This window comes from Vulpes vulpes, chromosome 2, assembly GCF_048418805.1.
Source record: "Vulpes vulpes isolate BD-2025 chromosome 2, VulVul3, whole genome shotgun sequence".
Taxonomy (NCBI): domain Eukaryota; kingdom Metazoa; phylum Chordata; class Mammalia; order Carnivora; family Canidae; genus Vulpes; species Vulpes vulpes.
The window spans coordinates 36,970,035-36,989,489 of NC_132781.1; the positions used below are offsets into that span (position 1 = coordinate 36,970,035).

The 19,455-nt window shown below is 42.2% G+C and overlaps 2 protein-coding genes across 10 annotated transcripts in view; both read right to left on the reverse strand.

Moving 5' to 3' along the window:
- LOC140597795 (heterogeneous nuclear ribonucleoprotein A1-like) overlaps positions 1–8,572 on the reverse strand; it is a 47,585-nt gene extending 39,013 nt beyond the window's left edge. Inside the window, exon 1 of the mRNA XM_072747674.1 lies at positions 8,467–8,572. The gene's annotated coding sequence lies outside the window, so the exon portion shown is untranslated. The remainder of the gene's footprint in view (positions 1–8,466) is intronic.
- ACACA (acetyl-CoA carboxylase alpha) overlaps positions 1–19,455 on the reverse strand; it is a 307,669-nt gene that overhangs the window by 252,639 nt on the left and 35,575 nt on the right. Inside the window, exon 1 of one of the 9 annotated variants that reach the window (XM_025996103.2) lies at positions 8,467–8,589. The exons of 7 other annotated variants lie outside the window; for them this stretch is intronic. The gene's annotated coding sequence lies outside the window, so the exon portion shown is untranslated. Of the gene's footprint in view, positions 1–8,466; positions 8,590–19,455 lie in introns of those variants that run through there. One more of the 9 variants, XM_025996100.2, reaches the window with a different exon arrangement.

Genomic DNA, 19,455 nt, shown 5'->3' on the forward strand with positions numbered 1-19,455 from the left:
GGATATGACACCAAGAGCTACCTTAACAAAAGAAAAAATAGACAAATTGGACTTCTTGAAAATTAAGAAAACTGCACTTCAAAAGACCCTATCAACAGAGTAAAAATGCAACCCAAAGAATGGGAGAAAATACTTGCAAATCATGTATCTGTTAAGAGATTAATATCCAGAATACATAAAGAACTGTTAAAACTCAAGAAGAACCAACCCAATTCAAAAATGGGCAAGGATGGGACGCCTGGGTGGTTCAGCAGTGAAGCGTCTGCTTTTGGCCCAGGACCTGATCCTGGAGTCCCGGGATCAAGTCCCACGTCGGGCTCTCTGCACAGAGCTTGCTTCTCCCTCTGCCTGTGTCTCTGCCTCTTTCTGTGTCTCTCATTAATAAATAAATAAAAATCTTTAAAAAAAAAATGGGCAAAGGACTTAAAATGAAATTTCTCCGGGACACCTGGGTGGCTTAGTGATTGAGCATCTGCCTTTGGCTCAGGGCATGATCCCAGAGTCCTGGGATCGAGTCCCACTTCGGGCTTCCTGCATGGAGCCTGCTTCTCCCTCTGCCTATGTCTCTGCCCCATCCCCAAAAAAAATTTCTCCAAAGAAGATATATGAGTGGCTAATAAGCAGATCAATATACTCAACATCACTAATCATTAGGGAGATGCAAATCAAAATAATAAGATACCAACCCATAACCACCAGGATGGCTACATCAAAAAAAAAAAAAAAAAAAAAAAGAAAGAAAACAAGCGTTGGCATGGATGTGGAGAAACTGGAACCCTTGGGCACCATCAGTGGGAATGTAACCTGGTATAGCCCCTGAAGAAAATAGTAATGGTGGGGATCCCTGGGTGGCGCAGTGGTTTGGCGCCTGCCTTTGGCCCAGGGCGCGATCCTGGAGACCCGGGATCGAATCCCACATCAGGCTCCCGGTGCATGGAGCCTGCTTCTTCCTCTGCCTGTGTCTCTGCCTCTCTCTCTCTCTCTGTGACTATCAAAAATAAATAAAAATTAAAAAAAAAAAAAAAAAGAAAATAGTAATGGTGGTTCCTTAAAAAATTAAAAATAGAATTACTATATAATCCAACGATTCCACTTTTGGATATATACCCAAAAAAAATGAATACAGGCTCTCAAAGATATATTTTTACATCCATGTTCTTAGCAGCATTATTCACAATAGCTTATACATGGAAAAAGCTCAGTGTGCATTGACGGATGAATGGATAAGCAAAATGTGGCATACCATACAGATAAATGTTATTTAGCCTTAAAAAAGGAAGGAAATTCTGCAATATGCTCCAATATGAATGAACCTTGATGACATTATGCTAAGTGAAATAAGTCAGTGACAAAAAAGACAAATGCTATATGATTCTACTTACATGAGGTACTTAGTCAAATCATATAAACCGGAAGTAGAATGGTGTTTGGCAGGGGTTGTGGGGAGCTGAGAATGGAGAACCATTGTTTAGTAGGTATAGAAGTTCAGTTTCACAAGATGAAAAAAGTTTTGGGGATGGATGGTACTAATGGGTATGCATAGTTATAAATGTACTTAATATTGAACTGTATGCCTTTAAATGGTCAAGATGGTATATTTTATATGTATTTTACCACAAGAAAAATGGAAAAAAAATGCCTCACAGATTACATATTAATTACAAAAGGGAATAGATACTTACAATAGATACTTAAGATCACCTTAAGTGTTTAAATATCACCATTACTAGGACAAACTGACATTAGTTGCCCCCTGACGTGATGCAGTTAAAAAACAGAGTCAAGGGATCCCTGGGTGGCTCAGCGATTTAGCTCCTGCCTTCAGCCCAGGGTGTGATCTTGGGAGTCCCAGGATCGAGTCCCACATGGGGCTCCCTGCATGGAGCCTGCTTCTCCCTCTGCCTGTGTCTCTGCCTCTCTCTGTCTCTCATGAATAAATAAATAAAATATTAAAAAAAAAAAAGAGTCAAACACTCATCTTCTATAGTAAGACATCAATAAGAAATGCCTAAAAATGAATAATCGAGAGGTAGTAAGATAATGTTATGTACAGACAAAAGGATATAGTAATATGTCAGCTAAAATTAATGAAAGGGGGAAGGAGTGAGGGAATGCTGTTTTATTGTAATACACTTTGTAAAACAATAGGACTTTTTAAACTATGTGCATGTATAACTTTGATGAAAATAAAAAAGTAAAAAGTTCATCCTATGTTAAGACAGGAAAGGTGAAGAATGGTGTGTAAAGTATGCATAATTTATATTAAAAAATCAGCAGAGGGGAGACAGAAGAGATGAGCATGTTTGTACATGAATAAAATATCTGATAATTACGAAGAAATTAAAAACTTTATATTTAAATCAGTATGTCAGATAATGATTAAGAAATTATAAGAAATTAAAAAAAAAAAGAAATTATAAGAAATTAAGAACACTTGCCTCTGGTGACAACTGAGTGGCTACAAGACAAGGTTGGGAGGTGACTGTCTTTGTGTTTAAAATTTTGAACTATGTGAATGTATCAGCAACTGAGGATTTTAAATAAGTTTAATACAATACTTTAGGGCAGCCTGGGTGGCTCAGCGGTTTGGCGCCTGCCTTTGGCCCAGGGCATGATCCTGGAGACCCGGTATCAAGTCCCACGTCGGGCTCTCTGCACAGAGCCTGCTTCTCCCTCTGCCTGTGTCTCTGACTCTTTCTGTGTCTCTCATTAATAAATAAATAAAAATCTTTAAAAAAATATATAAAACTTTACTAAAGTCTATACCACTCTGATATCTTATCTCATAACTGCCTGAGCATTTAAGTAGACAAGAGGTATGTCATTCACTTATTTATTAGTATGTGTTACTGTATAGTTAACTATGAGTTACCTCCTCAAAGAAGCTGAGAAAAGTTATTATTTCTTCTGATTGTTTTAGATCTACCACCCCCAATACACACCCAATACCGCACAATGCTGTGTAAACACTAGGCCTTTGCAGGCTGAGTGTTCTGTAGGAATTCAAATGAACATTGGGAGTTACAAAACTAGGAGACACAGCCACATGTTTATTTCAAATATTATACCCTAGACATTTGGAGGCCTCCAAGTAAAAAGTTATTTTGTGAATTCAAAAAGCTCTGGGGTTATGAATCAATTTATCCTCATAATCTTATTTCACAGAACAGCATTCAGAAAAATGGGGAGCCATAATTGAAGTATGTCAGCAGCCTTCCAGAGTCTCAAAGAACAATTTCTTTCTTGAAGAAATATTGCTAGGGTGCTTTTATTTTTGGCCCCTCCCCAAGCCTCCTGGATGTATTAAGGCATGGCACTCTACGTTACCTGGCAAAGATGGAGAAATTTACAGGTTAAAACAGATTTCTAATTCTTTTGGGATTACATCATCTTCTTTTTCTCCAATATTTTATTTAGTTATTTATTTATTTGAGAGAGAGAGAGAGAGAACACGCACAAGCATAGTGGAGAGCAGCAGAGGGAGAGGGAACAGCAGACCCCTTGCTGAGCAGGGAGTCCAACACAGGGCTAGATCCCAAAACTGAGATCATGACTGAGCCGAAGGCAGACACTTAACTGATGGAGCCATCCATCCACCCAGGAATTACAGCATCTTATTTGGTTTTAAGGAAATAGTTTTAAGTTGAAAAAAATGAAGAACTCTGAAAAATTAGTTGCCCTGTGATTTGTTAGGTCAGATGATGAACTGCCTATAATTGGGGAGTCTTCAACAGGAGTATCAGATAAAATATTGTCATAATGAGTGGAAAACTGGACTAGAAAATTCCTAAGGTAGGTGCGCCTGGATGGCTCGGTTGGTTAAGCATCTAACTCTTGATCTCAGCTCAGGTCTCAGGGTAATGAGTTCAATCCCCATGTTGGCCTCCACACGGGGCATGGAGCATACTTTTTTTTTTTAATATTTTTATTTATTTATTCATGAGAGACAGAGAGAGAGCGTGAGAGAGAGGCAGAGGGAGAAGTAGACTCCATGCAGGGAGCCCAACGTGGGACTTGATCCTGGAACTCCAGGATCAGGCCTGAGCCAAAGGCAGGCACTAAACCGCTGAGCCACCCAGGCATCCCTGAAGCATACTTTAAAAAAAAAAAAAAAAAATCTAAGGTACATCCTAACAGTTATACACTCTATTAAGTTCTTAGACTTTATGAGATGGAATCAAAGGGAAATTATATGGTTTATTTTGTCAGGGCCACAAGTATCACTAAAAGCACAAAATATAAACAACTCAGTGTCAATTTACATGACTAAGGACAGATTTGAAAGCTGTCTACAAAAACAGAAAGTAATTTTTAGGAACTTCATTAGCAAGTGTACACTCTATTTCTATCATAGGAGATAGTCAAATATTTATAAATGAAACCTTGTATTTTCCTGAAAACAGTTCTCCAAAACTAAGTCTGCCTTTTCAAATTTAACTTCATGAATTCACTCAGAATTTTCAAACTTTCATATTATCATTTAAAAGGTGAAAATTATGTATACAAGTTATTCTGTCTGGGATGTAATTTATAACCAGTACTGCCAGGCAATTTCAATTCCTAATGTCATATGGTGGTAAACACTACTTTGGTTCCTTCTATAAAGAAGGGTGAGATTGGCAAGCTGAAAGGATGGAATGATCCTAAGTCCCAAATAATATCATTGGGAGGCAAAATCAACTGGGACCACAAACCTTTGGGTGAGGCACTTAACATCTTGTTGCTGAAGGCACCTTTCCCTTTCTTCCTTAAATATCCGTAGATTAGATGGCTTTATGGTAGCTTTAATAACAAATTGATAAGAGAACTGTATCCTCAGAGTATATATAATCTAAGACTGATTGGTTGAACTCATAAGAACTTATGTACTATCAGTCAGATCCATATCCCTTGTGTTCAGGCAATGCCCTTATGAAACTATTTGTCATAGTTTCTTACCTATTCAATATCATTTTCATATAGTCTATTAAATTGAAGTAGTGAATACTAAATTATAGAATTAATAGAACAAAAAACTAGTTAAGCAATAATCTGTTAAAGTGTAAGATCAATGTAGACTTCCTTTAAAAATGTTAGTCACCTCAATAGGTACAGAAATTTTTTTAAAGATTTATTTATTTGGGCGCCTGGGTGGTTCAGCCGCAAGCATCTGCCTTTAGCTTAGGTCATAATTCCAGGGTCCTAGGATGGAGCCCTATTATCAGGGATCTCTACTCAGCAGGAAGTGGGCTTCTCCCCCTCCCTCTGGATGCCATTCCCCCTGCTTACACTCTCACTCCCTTACTGTCAAATAAATAAATAAAATCTAAAAAATAAAAATATATTTGCATTTAAAAAATTTCATTTAAGAGAAAGAAAGAGAGAGAGCGTGTGCACACAAGGGCACGAGCGAGGGGAGGGGCAGAGGGGGAGAGAAAATCCTCAAGTGGGGAGTCCCCACTGAACATGGAGCCTGAAACAGGGCTTAATCCCAGAACCCTGAGATCATGACCCTCAGCTGAAATCAAGAGTCAGATACTTTTTTTTTTTTTTTTAAGATTTTTTTATTCTTTATTTATTCATGAGAGACACAGAGTGAGAGAGAGAGAGGCAGAGACACAGGCAGAGGGAGAAGCAGGCCCCATGCTGGGAGCCCGATGTGGGACTCGATCCCAGGTCTCCAGGATCACACCCCGGGCTGCAGGTGGCACTAAACCGCTGTGCCACCAGGGCTGCCCAAGAGTCAGATACTTAACCTGAGCCACTCAGGTGCCCCAGTATAGAAAAAAATTTTTAAGGGTTTGGAAAAGTACTTGATGCATAGTTACTATCATTATTAACCTTTAAGATTGTGTTAGATGATAATATAACCTTTTTTTTTTTCTAAATTGTAAAAAAGAGGGATCCCTGAGTGGCGCAGCGGTTTGGCACCTGCCTTTGGCCCAGGGCGCGATCCTGGAGACCCGGGATCAAATCCCACGTCAGGCTCCCGGTGCATGGAGCCTGCTTCTCCCTCTGCCTGTGTCTTTGCCCCTCTCTCTCTCTCTCTCTCTCTCTCTCTCTCTCACTATCATAAATAAATAAAAATTAAAAAAAAAATAAATTGTAAAAAAGACTCTTCCAATTAGAAATACTAAATTCCAGGGGCGCCTGGGCGGCTCAGTCCATTAAGCGTCAGACTCTTGATCTCACCTCAGGTCTGGATCTCAGAGTCATGAGTTCAAGCCCCGCGTTGCGGTACACACTCAGTAGGGAATCTGTTTGGGATTCTCCCTCTTCCTTTGACCCCACACCCCCACCTCCATGCATGTGCTTTTTTCTCTCTCAAATAAATAAATAAATAAAATCTTTTAAAAAATAATCAATGTCTAATTCTAATAATTTTTATTTTACTTCTTTCTTCAATGAAGACTATTAGAATATTAACTATCAGGGATGCCTGGGTGGCTCAGCGATTGAGCATCTGCCTTTGGCTCAGGGCATGATCCCAGAGTCCCAGGATCAAGTCCCACATCAGGTTCCCTGCATGGAGCTTGCTTCTCCCTCTGCCTATATCACTGTGTCTCTTATGAATAAATAAGTAAAATCTTTAAAAAAAAGAATATTAGCTATCAAAGAAAAATTTTTTTCAAGAAAGAAAAACACTAGCCCCAGACCTGTTAAACCAGTCTGTGTGACAGGTTAAAAAAAATTTCCTAGTCATTGATTGAAAAGAAAAAGAATGTTACATAGTGATCTACACCTGAACCTGTTCACAGCATTTAAGAGAGGTCAGTATCAGATCACAGAGTTCTGCAGCTGGCTTTCACAATGCCAGTTCTTTGACATAACTTAGTCAATTATCTGAACTGTAAATTCATTAATACAAATGTCACCATTTCCCCACTTTCCCTCCCATTTTAAAACAACTAAATCTTATGTTTGATGTATTTCTGCTATGTCTGCACTGGTGATTCAAAACAAAACTTTTGGGATGCCTGGATGGCTCCGTCCATGGAACATGTGACTCTTGGTCTCCAGGTTGTGGGTTCAAATCCCACAGTGGATGTAGAGATTACTGGAAAAAAAAATAAAACATTTAAAAACAAAACTTCTGCAACAGAAGTAAACAGAGGCAAATTTGTAAATTAATACTATGCCTTTGATAACTTTCATAGGATGCTTCACTATGTTTGTTAATTACTCTTGGATTCACAATAGTCCTCCAGTAATTAGAAAAAAGGAAACTGAGACAAGAAGTGGGAAGAGACTTGCTACTTTGTAGCAAGTAGCCACCCACCTAAACACTGCAGATGCTGTCCTACTCTATTGGACTACAATAATTTTTTTTTTTAAACAATACTTTCCTTAAAAGTGCCTGTCAGCACAGATATATAATAGAAGCAAGCATGCTTCTCAATCTGCACTCTGCACTTTGGGTGGAAAAAAAAAATGAAAAGAGATTGAAGGGGACAAACATTTGAGACTGAAGACCAAGTCATTAGGTTTATTCCACACACTGGGAAATTACAGAAACACTGCTTAAATAGATAAAATCAGGGTGTCCTCAGGTCTTTTGATTTCCATCTTAAACTTCAAACAAAAAACATCTGAAGTTAAAGTATTTCCCCAACCTGAGTAGTTATATTTTTATATGCTTCTATAAAACCCACAAGGCCTACAGAGGTCCCCGATAATTACAGCTGATTCCAAGTGTCCACTAGTGTTTACTTCTCCGTCTTCAAACCCAAAATAATGTTGGCATTGACCCAGGCAGAACCTTTACGCACATTTCCCCTTGAAATCACTAGCTTCACATCCACTTTCCTACGTTCTATCTCCAATAGCTTCCCTTGATCAATCAGTATAGCAAACGGCAAGGAGAATAAAAACAGACATGTACATTTACTACGTCCCTCACAGAAAATATAATAAAATCCAGAGGCAGGAACTGGCAAGGGACAACTCGCCTGGCCCTGGCTCCCACCACAACACAAAGACACAGCAAGAGCAACAGAAGCCAGGGCGTTTGCACCCCACACCTCACTCCGCGAGGGGAAGACGACTTTCAATGCAGCTGGACCTAATCCTCAACATCCCTCGCCCACGTGGGTCTTCTCCGTCTCCCGGGCGCCGGGTCGGACTGGAGAGAGGTCTGGAAGGAATCAGCCCAAGCCGAGGCTAGGGAGAGGGATGGTGGCGAGCTCCAGGCAGATACCCCAGCCCCTCCTTGGAGGCCCTGGGCTGTACGACTCCCAGTTCCGGGGTCTGAACTCCCAGCTCCCACCCCGAGACCCCAGTCCCCTCCGCTATCCCAGGAGGGGGAACTCAAGGGCCCAGGGCTGCAGAGCGGACTGGGCTGCCCCGCACGGGTCCGGACGAGAGGGAGCCCGGGCCGCGTGCGGGCGGAAGATGGGAGGCGCCCCCCCACCCCGCTGCCGCTGCCTTCCCCGGGCCCCAGCCTCTCCAGATCCCGGATCACAGGCTCTGGGGCGGCCCTCACCTCACCTCAGGGCGGAGGCGTCCGGGGTCCGGCGGCGCCGGGAAGCCCCTGAGCTGAGGCGGTTCTAGGCGGGAGGAGACGCCGGCAGCTCCGGCGATGGCTGACAGGCGCGCAGCACCAGGCCGGCCGGGCACACGGGGGAGGGGCGGGGCCTCACGGGAGGCGGCCCCGCCCCCTCCCCGCCCCGCCCCTGCCTCCCACCTCAGCGAGCGAGCTCCATGAGGTGACTACGTCGGGGTTACTCCGGGACGTTCACCTCCGACCCCGCTCGCGGCTGCCGCGCAGTCTGGCCGGCCTCGAGGAGAGGCGCGGGCCCCGGGGCCGGACGACAGCCAATGAGAGGGCGGCACGGGGCGGGGCGACGTGAGGCGATGCGGATGGTCCGAGCGCCGCTCTGCCATTCGGGGCCCAGCGGCGAGAGGGCGGGCGGGACCCGGGCGGTCGCGGCGCCCCCGGCTCGGCCTTCGCCGCCCCCTCTGCCGGGGGCGGGGACGGAGCCAGCCGGCCTTTTCCCCCACCCCGCGGAGAGGGAGATGAGGGAAATGGCCCCACATGCACCTCCCAGGAGAGAGAGAGGCGCCCGGGCTGCAGAAAGTGAGGGGCCAGCGGGCTTGCAGCACAGGAAGGGAGTCCAGAACCAAAGAGGACTGACCCGGGTAGGCCTCGAGGGACCCTATCGTTTTTATTCCTATCCCCCTGAAGAGATAGATATTGCATCCTTAAACGCCAAGGATCACACAGGCTGGTTTCCAAGTTAGTACAGGCTAACTAACTCCTGCTCTGGAACAACACAACCAGCCCCTTGGCTTGCTCAGCAGCCGCAAACCACCCTACCCCCAAAGGGTTCTGAGGTGCAGGATCCTGGAGCATTGAGGGAAAGCCTCAATAAAGGAAGCTCAGTAAGAAGGGATGGACAACAGTCCTTTCTACCTTAAGCAGAGAAAATAGATGGCAGTCATTTCCTGATTTCTCGGATTGACACATGCCTCCCAAACTCCATTGTGGTTACACCACGTCAATGAACAGAAGCCAACCAATTTCTCTAGCTTTGCCAGTTACTTCACAGCAAGACATTCACGGTGGCTGTTGAAAAGTAATATTAACACGAAAGAGTCCCAGTATATGATACAATTATCGGCTGGAAAAGAAAGAAAATTGGAGAAAAATGCACTTCAGAAATATGGGGTGAGTTTAACCCCTTACAAGAATTTAATGAAACACCCAGAGTAATTTCCGGATCTTTGCAGTCTTGTTCTAAAGGTCCAGAGAGGTATGGTAAATGATTTGGTGGGCAGAAGTTCTATGTCAGAAGGCAAAAATGGTAGAAATACACACCTGAGGTCAGAAGTTCTTGGGCAGAAGCTAAGGCAGAAAGATAGGAAGACTGGTCAACAAGAACAATATTCACCTAGGACTCCTCATAATACCACTAGGTGGTGGCTTCTCCAAGAGTTTACCAACCTACTTAAGTTGGGACTGGAAACAGAAATTTGGGAAGATTTGGACTTTACAGAGCAGTGAACCATATTCCACAATAACTGTCATTGGATGCATCTGTCAATGAACAGAAGTAGGAAAGTTAGAACTTTAAAGATAATTGGGCATATTGCTGGAGGGGAAGGTGGGTGCTCCAGTGGGTAGAGGATGGGCTAAATGGTGCTCCAGTGGGTGGAGGATAGGCTAATGGGTGATGGGTATTAAGGAGGGCACTTAGTGTGATGAGCACTGGGTGCTACATAACAGTGATGAATTAGTAAATTCTACTCCTAATTCCTATATTACACTATATATTAACTAGAGTTTAAACAAAAACTTGATACAAAAAAATTTTTTTTAAATTTTTTAAAGATAATTGAGCATAACTTCCTGGTTTAACAAAATGTTTGACTTGGCTGACTGGGGGGTGAGGGGGAGCTCCAGTTAAAGGGAAGCTTTGCCTCTCCCTAATAGTGCTCTTTTATGCTGGCATGAAGGAAATGACTTTGGAAAGAACTAAAAATCTTGAGGCTGCCTCTTTTACTTTTCATAAATGTTTCCTATTTCTTATTAGGTAATAGGAACTTTGCCCCCAAGATTCTTTCTTAGCGGTGTTGCTGTTTATCAGCCTTAGGAACACTGCAAAACCAGGGGGTTACTATCAGGAACTGTCCTTATGTGAAACTTTAGCAAGCCCTTATCCTGCTTTTGTCCTCACTGAATATTTGAGGTAATTGAGCTCCGAGGAGAACCAGACAAGGAAAGGCCTGATGAAAGAACTACAGTAGAAGAAAACAAAGGATGAGTTTGAATATCCCAAGACCACTTACATAAGGTCTAGTTATTATCAAACGTTAAGATGAATGGGTAGACAACTATGTCTTTAAAACAGTACATCTACAATTTCAACAGCTCCTTGGTGTTGTGCTATTTGGTGCATGCCACAACCTGCCCATCTCTAGTATAAACTCTTCAGAGCTGTTCCCTGAGTTCTTGCTACACAAGCCAATAGATCTGTAGCAGCGGAGGAAGAGAGCCAAAGGGTGGAGAAAACTTACTATACAAGACTAACAGGTGGAAGAGAAGAGAGTGAATGGAGTGGCACACTTCTAGAAGCTGAAACTAGATGGCTAGAAGGGGCTAAATTGTGTTCCAAAATTCATATGTTGAAATGCTAACCCCCACTGCCTCAAAATGTGAGGGTATTTGAGGAGGAAATTAAAATTTTATTTTATTTTTTTAAGATTTTATTTTTTCATGAGAGACAGAGAGAGGGAGGGGTTGAGAGAGAGGCAGAGATATAGGCAGAGGAGAAGCAGGCTCCATGCAGGGAGCCTGACATGGGACACCATCCCGGGACTCCAGGATCATGCCCTGGGCTGAAGGCAGGCACTAAACTGCTGAGCCACCCAGGGATCCCCAGAAATTAAAATTTTAAGTGGGGTGATTAATACAGGCCCTAATTCCAAATGACTTGCGTCCTTATAAGAAGAGATTAGGACACAAAGACAGAGGGAAGACCATCTGTGAATCACAATTGATGAAGCACTTACCAGGATTGTGGCTCTTATGCTGGAGAAGATGGCCATTTACAAGCCAAAGAGAGAAGCCTGAGAAGAGACCAACCCTGCAGACACCTTGATCTCTGACTTAGAGCCTCCAGAACTGTGAAGAAATAAATATCTGTTGTTTAAGCCATGTAGTTTGTGGTACTTTATTATGGCAGCCCTAGAAAATGAATACAAGTTACCAAATATCAAATGGCTTCCGGGTTTTTCAGGAAGGTTAATATGAAGGTATCATATTATCCTGAGCATTCCAGCTACTTTCCAGCCTTAAAAATGGTTTCTCACCCTACTGTGAGGAAAGTAAGAAGACTCCAAGCAGTCTCTGTAAGGTGATTACAATCTAGTTAGGAAGACAAAACTAAACACCAATACAGTGTCTATGTCTTGCTCCTTAGATGATAGCCATGTGGATTTTACAAAAGCCATATATAGGAGAGGATACATTCTCAAAAATGTGTAAGCCCTGGGGCACCTGGGTGGCTCAATGGTTGTGTCTGCCTCCAGCTCAGGTTGTGAACCTGGGGTCCTGGGATCGAGTCCCACATCAGGCTCCTGGTGGGGAGCCTGCTTTTCCCTCTGCCTATGTCTGTCTGTCTGTCTCTCATGAATAAAAAATAAAATAAAAACAAAAATAAATGAGAGCCTTGAAATACATAAACAGCACGTGTGTCAATGTCCAAGCCATTTTGGCACTTTATTGTCAGTTCTATTTTAGTGTAGGATAGTGTTTCTCAATGTCCACTCACAATCTCTAGGTGCTTGGGACACCTGGGTGGCTCAGCAATTGAGCGTCTGCTTTCGGCTCAGAATATGTTCCCGGAGTCCCAGGATCGAGTCCAACATTGGGCTCCCTGCATGGAGCCTGCTTCTCCTCCCTCTGCCTGTGTCTCTGCCTCTCTCTGTATCTCTCATGAATAAATAAATATTAAAAAATAAAAAAATAATCACTAGGTGCTTGTCAAAAATTCAGATTCCCAGCCCTACTGCAGACTTTCTAAAGTAGTAATTATTCACCCTAAAGCTTGAGAACGGTAATTTAGGGCTGATCATTATTGTTCCCTCTCAGTTAAACAGCAATGCCTCAAATACTTCCACTTCTAAGACATGAAAATCTCAGGTCAGACCAGAGTTAAACCAAGGGAGGAAAGAAAGTACCTTAATAGGGAACAGAATGGTGAAGACCCCCTGTCCTGGTGGTTGGCCAAGGTTCCAAACTCCTTAAGTAGCAAGGTCAATGATCAACCTTTACAATAGAAGACAGAGGAACCCCTGGGATGTTATTTCCCACTGGCCTCCAGCAGATAACATATACTCTAACCTGCCTTCTAGCTCTTGCCATGCCTATTCTGACCTTTGCTGATGCTAGCAAACTCATCCTTCTTCCCTTTTATTTTCTGAATCTTTCTAGTCCTTGGAAGTCCTATTTTCTCTATGAAGATCTCTTTTACTTCTCCAGCTCCCACTGATTTCTCTCTCCTCTGAATTCTTGCACCAGTCTGGTCACCACTACATTGTTCAGCATTTATTGGGCTATAATTTTTTGTGTGTATGTAGGTTTTAGCTCTCCAAATGAATTTTATTTTTTTAAGTGTATTTTTTTTAAATTTTTTATTTATTTATGTATGATAGTCACAGAGAGAGAGAGAGAGGCAGAGACACAGGCAGAGGGAGAAGCAGGCTCCATGCACCAGGAGCCCGATGTGGGATTCGATCCCGGGTCTCCAGGATCGCGCCCTGGGCCAAAGGCAGGCGCCAAACCGCTGCGCCACCCAGGGATCCCTCCAAATGAATTTTAATAATCTTAACGCAGAGAGCATTTTCTTACAGTTTGGTACTCCCCTCTGTAGCTCTTATATATATATATAGATAGATAGATAGATAGATATATAGTATAGATATTAGTAAGTGTTTCACTGACTGAAATGAAGATTAGCTCTGTACCTGAGAGGCCACTCTGTTCCTGATGTCTGCTTATCCGTCTTCATGTCACCTCTGAGAGGCAAAGACTTGGCTGCTTTATAGATGGACAGACTTCATTAAGAAAGTCAGTGCCTTGACCAGAATTTTGTGGCTCCAGTTGTGAGATAAGGGAAAAAGACATAAAGGCCTTATCTGAACACTACGCTTCTTTGCTCTGGTCAGCCATTCAGGTTTGCCCAGAGTTAAGTGCCTGAGGGAACTTCACACCATAAGGTCAGAAAATGTCCTCAGGGAGGGCACTTCATAAGTCTGGTCCTGATGATGAAAGGTAGGATTACACAATGAAGGACATAGTTCATAGTGGAGACTCACCATGATGTTTTCACATGGATACTTGGGTTTTCACATGGGTACTTGGGTTTTCACAAGGCATTTCAGTTCTTCCTCCCTCCTTGTTATTCAATCCTGAACACCTAGTCCCCATCCATATTTGGTAGTTACCTAATCTTAGCCACTTCTTCCACAATACCTCCATATCTTTTTTTTCACATCCCTCAAAACTAAACAGCTAGAGAAAGTTTAAAGGGTCCTTTTAAGCTAAAGGCAGGAAAATGGACAAGATGACTCATTTAGGTCTTGCTCAATGCTGGGATTTTGACATTTTGTATTGATCAGCTTTATTTTTCTCATCTCTCTCCTGCAAACCAATGAAAATGCTTCCCATGAATTTACTTTCTACTCCTGTCCTCACCTTCTCTTCAGACTTTTCCAGTGTCTCCCTTACTCCTCACATATCAGACTCAGTGTTTTCCTGCTACATGTTTAAGTCTCCACCTATCTACCCTAAATACCCTTACTCTCTATTGTATTATTCTAGATGCAACATAATAAATAATAAAATACAACACTGGTAACTTTTATCAAGCCTCCACTTTCAAGGGAAAATGAGCCATCACTCAACTTCCTTTTGTCCCTTACTTCAGTCTTAAAGTTTTACTATATCATAACTTGGACAGAAGACTTCACAATATTCCTGTCCTTTTTACTCTGACCTCTGGTCAACACATCAGACCAACAGGTAGAAAGCCAAGTCCCCAACACAAGCCTTGTTCATCAGTGGACCTGCTGTCTTCCAATGTGCCAAATATTTTTAATTAAAATGGAAAGGAAGAGAGAAGGATAAGGGAAACCAAAAATGAATGAAAATAAAATGTAGGGATCCCTGGGTGGCGCAGCGGTTTGGCGCCTGCCTTTGGCCCAGGGCGCGATCCTGGAGACCCGGGATCGAATCCCACATCGGGCTCCCAGCGCATGGAGCCTGCTTCTCCCTCTGCCTGTGTCTCTGCCTCTCTCTCTCTCTCTGTGACTATCATAAATAAATAAAAATTTAAAAAAAAAATAAATAAAATAAAATGTAGTTTATTTTTTTTAAGATTTTATTTATTTATTTGAGAGAGAGAGAGAGAGAGAGAGAGACATAGTGTAAAAGAGCATGAGCAGGGGATAAAAGGAGAAGCAGGCTCCCTGTTGAGCAGGGAGCCCAATGTGGGGCTTGATTCCAGGACCCTGGGATCATGACCTGAGCCAAAGGCAGACACTTAACCAATTGAGCCACCCAGGCACCCCTAAAATGTAGTTTAAATCAATGAATGGGGGGCATCTTGGGAGCTCGGTTGAGTAGCTGACTCTTAATTTCTTGCTCAGGTCATGATTTCAGAGTTCTGATATGGAGCCCCATTGGTGGAGAGTCAACTTGGGATTCTCCCTCTCCCTCTGCCCCTGCCCACCCTCTAAAATAAAGAAATAAATTTTTTAAAAAATCAAGCAATCAATCAATGAGATGGCTATAATAAATTGAAGAGCATAGTTTTGGCAGTCAATATAGGCAAGCAAGAGTGAGAAGAACTGATTCTTAGAACTGGTAATCTAAGCCAAAAATACCTCAAGAGCAGCAGGGATTTGTTCTATATTGTAAAGAGCCTGAGCTCTTTAATCAGATAGATCAGGTTTTAAATCTTGACTGTCACTAATTAGTTCTATGACCTTGAACAAATGACCCCCTTTACTGAGCCTCAGTTTCCTTGTCTATAAAACTGAGGTATAATAGCTACCTTATAATGTTGTGTTTTAGATGAAATATTATAAACAAAATGTGAAGTTTCTAACACAGAGCTTGGACTATAACAAGCACACTGAAAATACCACTTCCCCTCTCCCTTCTGTGCCCCCTTCTATCTCCTACAGTGCTCAGTACAAGAACAAAATATCCTATGGATGCTCACTTCATTGAGGAATGATTTTTTTTTAAGATTTTATTTATTTATTCATGAGAGACACAAAGAGAGAGGCAGAGACACAGGCAGAAGGAGAAGCAGGCTCCCCACGGAGAGCCTGATGTGAGACTCGATCCCAGGACCCCAAGATCATAACCTGAGCCAAAGGCAGATTCTCAACCACTGAGCCACCCAGGCACCAAAATGATTATGTTATTCAATTCACCACCCCACTCACCTGAGGCCAATAGTCCCAGATAACTGAGCATATGACTAGAGACCTAGAGAGAATTTGAATCCTTTACCCTTATTTAGATGGAGCAAGTAAACAGGCAAAGTGACTGTGACCCAAGCTTCTGAAAAAAGCTGAAGGGTTGGCGCTCTGAGCCCTGTTCAGTCCCATGCTCACACCACACTGAAAAGGCTCTTTGGCCTCTTTGGCAAGGATATAGGACAACAGGAACTTTCATATACGCAGATGGAAGTGTAAATGGGGACAACCTCTTAGAAAAGAGTTTGGCATTAGTTAGTAAAGCTCTGTCTACCCTATAATCCAATTTCCATTTCTGAATTTATACTCTGGAGAAACTTTCATATGTGCCATATGTTCATTATGGCCCCAAACTGTAAACAGCCCCATGTGTCTCAGCAGTAGAATGGATACATAATTGTGAGGCATGCTGAAGGGAAGGTGGGTGGAGGGATGGAGTAACTGAGTGATGGGCATTAAGGAGAGCACATGATGTGATGAGCACTGGGTGTTCTACTGTATGTTAGCAAATTGAATTTAAATAAAGAAAAAAATTATGAGACATTCGTACAATGGAGTATTAGAAAACAATGAGAATGAAAAAAAATATTGCTACATGAAATACAGATGAGTTTTACAAATAAATTGTTGAGCAAAAAAAAAAAAAAAAAAATCCAGACAAAAAGTATGTTTCCTGTTACATAAAGTTCAAAAAAATAGGCAAAACTCATCTATGGCAGTACAAGTTTGGATAATGGTTACTCCTGATGGTAGGTAGTGACTGGGAGGGGTCAGAGAGAGAGGTATATCCATTTTCTGTTATACATAACAGTTTACTTTGAAATACAAAAAAAAGTGATTCTATTTATTTAAGTTCAAAAGTAGGCAAAATTTAAAAAGTATTTTAAATGATACATATACAGATAATTCACTATTTTTAGAAAGCATGGGTAAATAATGATTGGGAGGAGGGAAAGAAGTGTGATCAGAAGATAAACAGCTTCTGTGACAATGGCGATGTCCAATTTCTTCATTAGGGTGATGACTACATAGTGTGCGCATTATTATTACTATTATTATTATTAAAACTGTACTTATGTTCTATATACTCTTCTATATGTATGATACATTCCACAATAAAAGAATTTAAATGAGGGGATCCCTGGGTGGCTCAGCGGTTTGGCGCCTGCCTTCGGCCCAGGGAGTGATCCTGGAGACCCAGGATTGAGTCCCACGTCAGGCTCCCTGCATGAAGCCTGCTTCTCCCTCTGCCTGTGTCTCTGCCTCTCTCTCTCTCTATGTCTCTCATGAATAAATAATAAAATAAAATGTTTTAAAAAAATTTAAATGAAACCAACCAACAAGCATGTACCTTTAAAAGAAAGGAGAGCAAAGCATGGCATTAAGATAATTTTAGAACTGTAAGAGGCCTTCAAAATGATCTTGTCGGGATCCCTGGGTGGCGCAGCGGTTTGGCGCCTGCCTTTGGCCCAGGGCGCGATCCTGGAGACCCGGGATCGAATCCCACGTCAGGCTCCCGGTGCATGGAGCCTGCTTCTCCCTCTGCCTGTGTCTCTGCCTCTCTCCCTCTCTGTGTGTGACTATCATAAATAAATAAATAAATAAATTAAAAACAAAACAAAACAAAATGATCTTGTCTAACCATCTCAAGAAACTGAAATAGAGGCCAGAGAACTTGTGATTTACTCAAGGTGATTCAGTCAATTACAGAGCCTAATCTAGAACCTAGGTAAAACTCCTTGCTTCTTGTCAAGTGCTCCTCCCACAGACCCACCCATCCATCCAGTCCTAGTCTCCAATTATCTTCCAGAGTCACATTTTTCTTCTGCACACATCAGAAAATTCACCTATGTTATAGCTTTTTTTTTTTCCTCCTAAATTAGAAACCTTTGCTGCGGGTAAAGGAGATCAGGAGGGAAAAAAAGGAGATCAAGAGAAATAATCCTTTCCTCTACAAGTACTCCAAACACTTCAAAAACCAGTCAATAATTAATTAATTAATTAATAATTTAATTTAATTTAATAAATAAATAAATACCCCAAAACAAACAAACAAACAAAAACAGTCAAAATATCTAGTACAGAAAGAGATCCAGATATTTTGCCTTGTTAATGCACCTCTCTTGCTTCTCTGTATCCCACAACGTAGCTACACAAATATGCAGGGTGATTTTGGGGGTTTTGAGACACAAAGGAAAAGGGAAGGGCCTGAAAATTGATAAAACTCTTCCAATTTATCTTTGTTGAAGCATTTAGGAAGAGTGAGTTCTGCCACCTTGTGACATAGAATGACCATAGTGAGCCCTAGATCCTTTCCTACCCCTGCCCCAAGGGGGCAGCACTGTAAGGTAGCATCAGCATCCAGGAAGGAACTAATCTACAGAATATTTCAAATAGATTGGGGGTGGGGGGTGGGAGGGTTTGTCTGATATCCTAAGGGAGCAGAGAACCATGTAATCATGTTAAGAAAGGGGATCCCTGGGTGGCTCAGCGGTTTAGCGCCTGCCTTTGGCCCGGGGCACGATCCTGGAGTCCCGGGATCGAGTTCCGCATCAGGCTCCCCTCATGGAGCCTGTTTCTCCCTCCTCCTATGTCTCTGCCTCTTTCTCTCTCTCTCTCTCTCTCTATCGTAAATAAATAAATAAATCTTAAAAAAAAAAACTGATTAATCATGTTAAGAAAATAGTAAGCAAAACTCATGACACTCAGGGAAAGTAATGGAGCCCTTAATTCTGCCCTACCCACCTACCCTGCTAAGAGAATCAGGCAATTGCAGCAGGGAAAAAGAGGATAAGACAGTGTTGCTCTGGGTCAATAAAGATCTGAGGCACTTGTGTTCCCTCCACTCAGTGGCCTTGCTTCTCTGTTTCTTTCCATAGCAAAACATCTTGAAAAAGTTATGTACACTTTTTCACCTCCAATTTCCTCTCAGACATTTCTTGCTTCCACCACTCTGCTGGAACTGCTCACAAAATCCACGGATACTGTCTTTATTATACACAATTTCTCCACATTTGACCAACTGATTCCTTCATTGAAAGACTCTTTATTGGCTTCTATGCCATCCCCTCTCCTGGTTTTTTTTACCTCTGATGTCACCACCTCAGAGAAGGCTGTCCCTACCACTGTGAATGTAACCTCTGCCAGTAGCCCTTCACCTCATCACCTGCTTGCTGCTTCACAACTATCATAGCCTCAATTATCTTGTATTTGCATACGTGTATTATCATTACCCCTCTGCACTATTTTATTTTCAACTGTATTAATTGTCTGCTTCCCATCATTTTATGTGAACAAAGACTTGATCTGGCTCACTGACACAGTAGGCCTACATTACTATTGAATGAAAGTGTAAAAGGCACTGTGGCTGAATTCTCAGCACTTCTTCCACATTTCAGGCAACACACTGTTCCATTCTGTTTCCCCATTAAGTTTTTCCTTGAGGGACGCTTGGGTGGCTCAGCGGTTGAGCGTCCACCTTTGGCT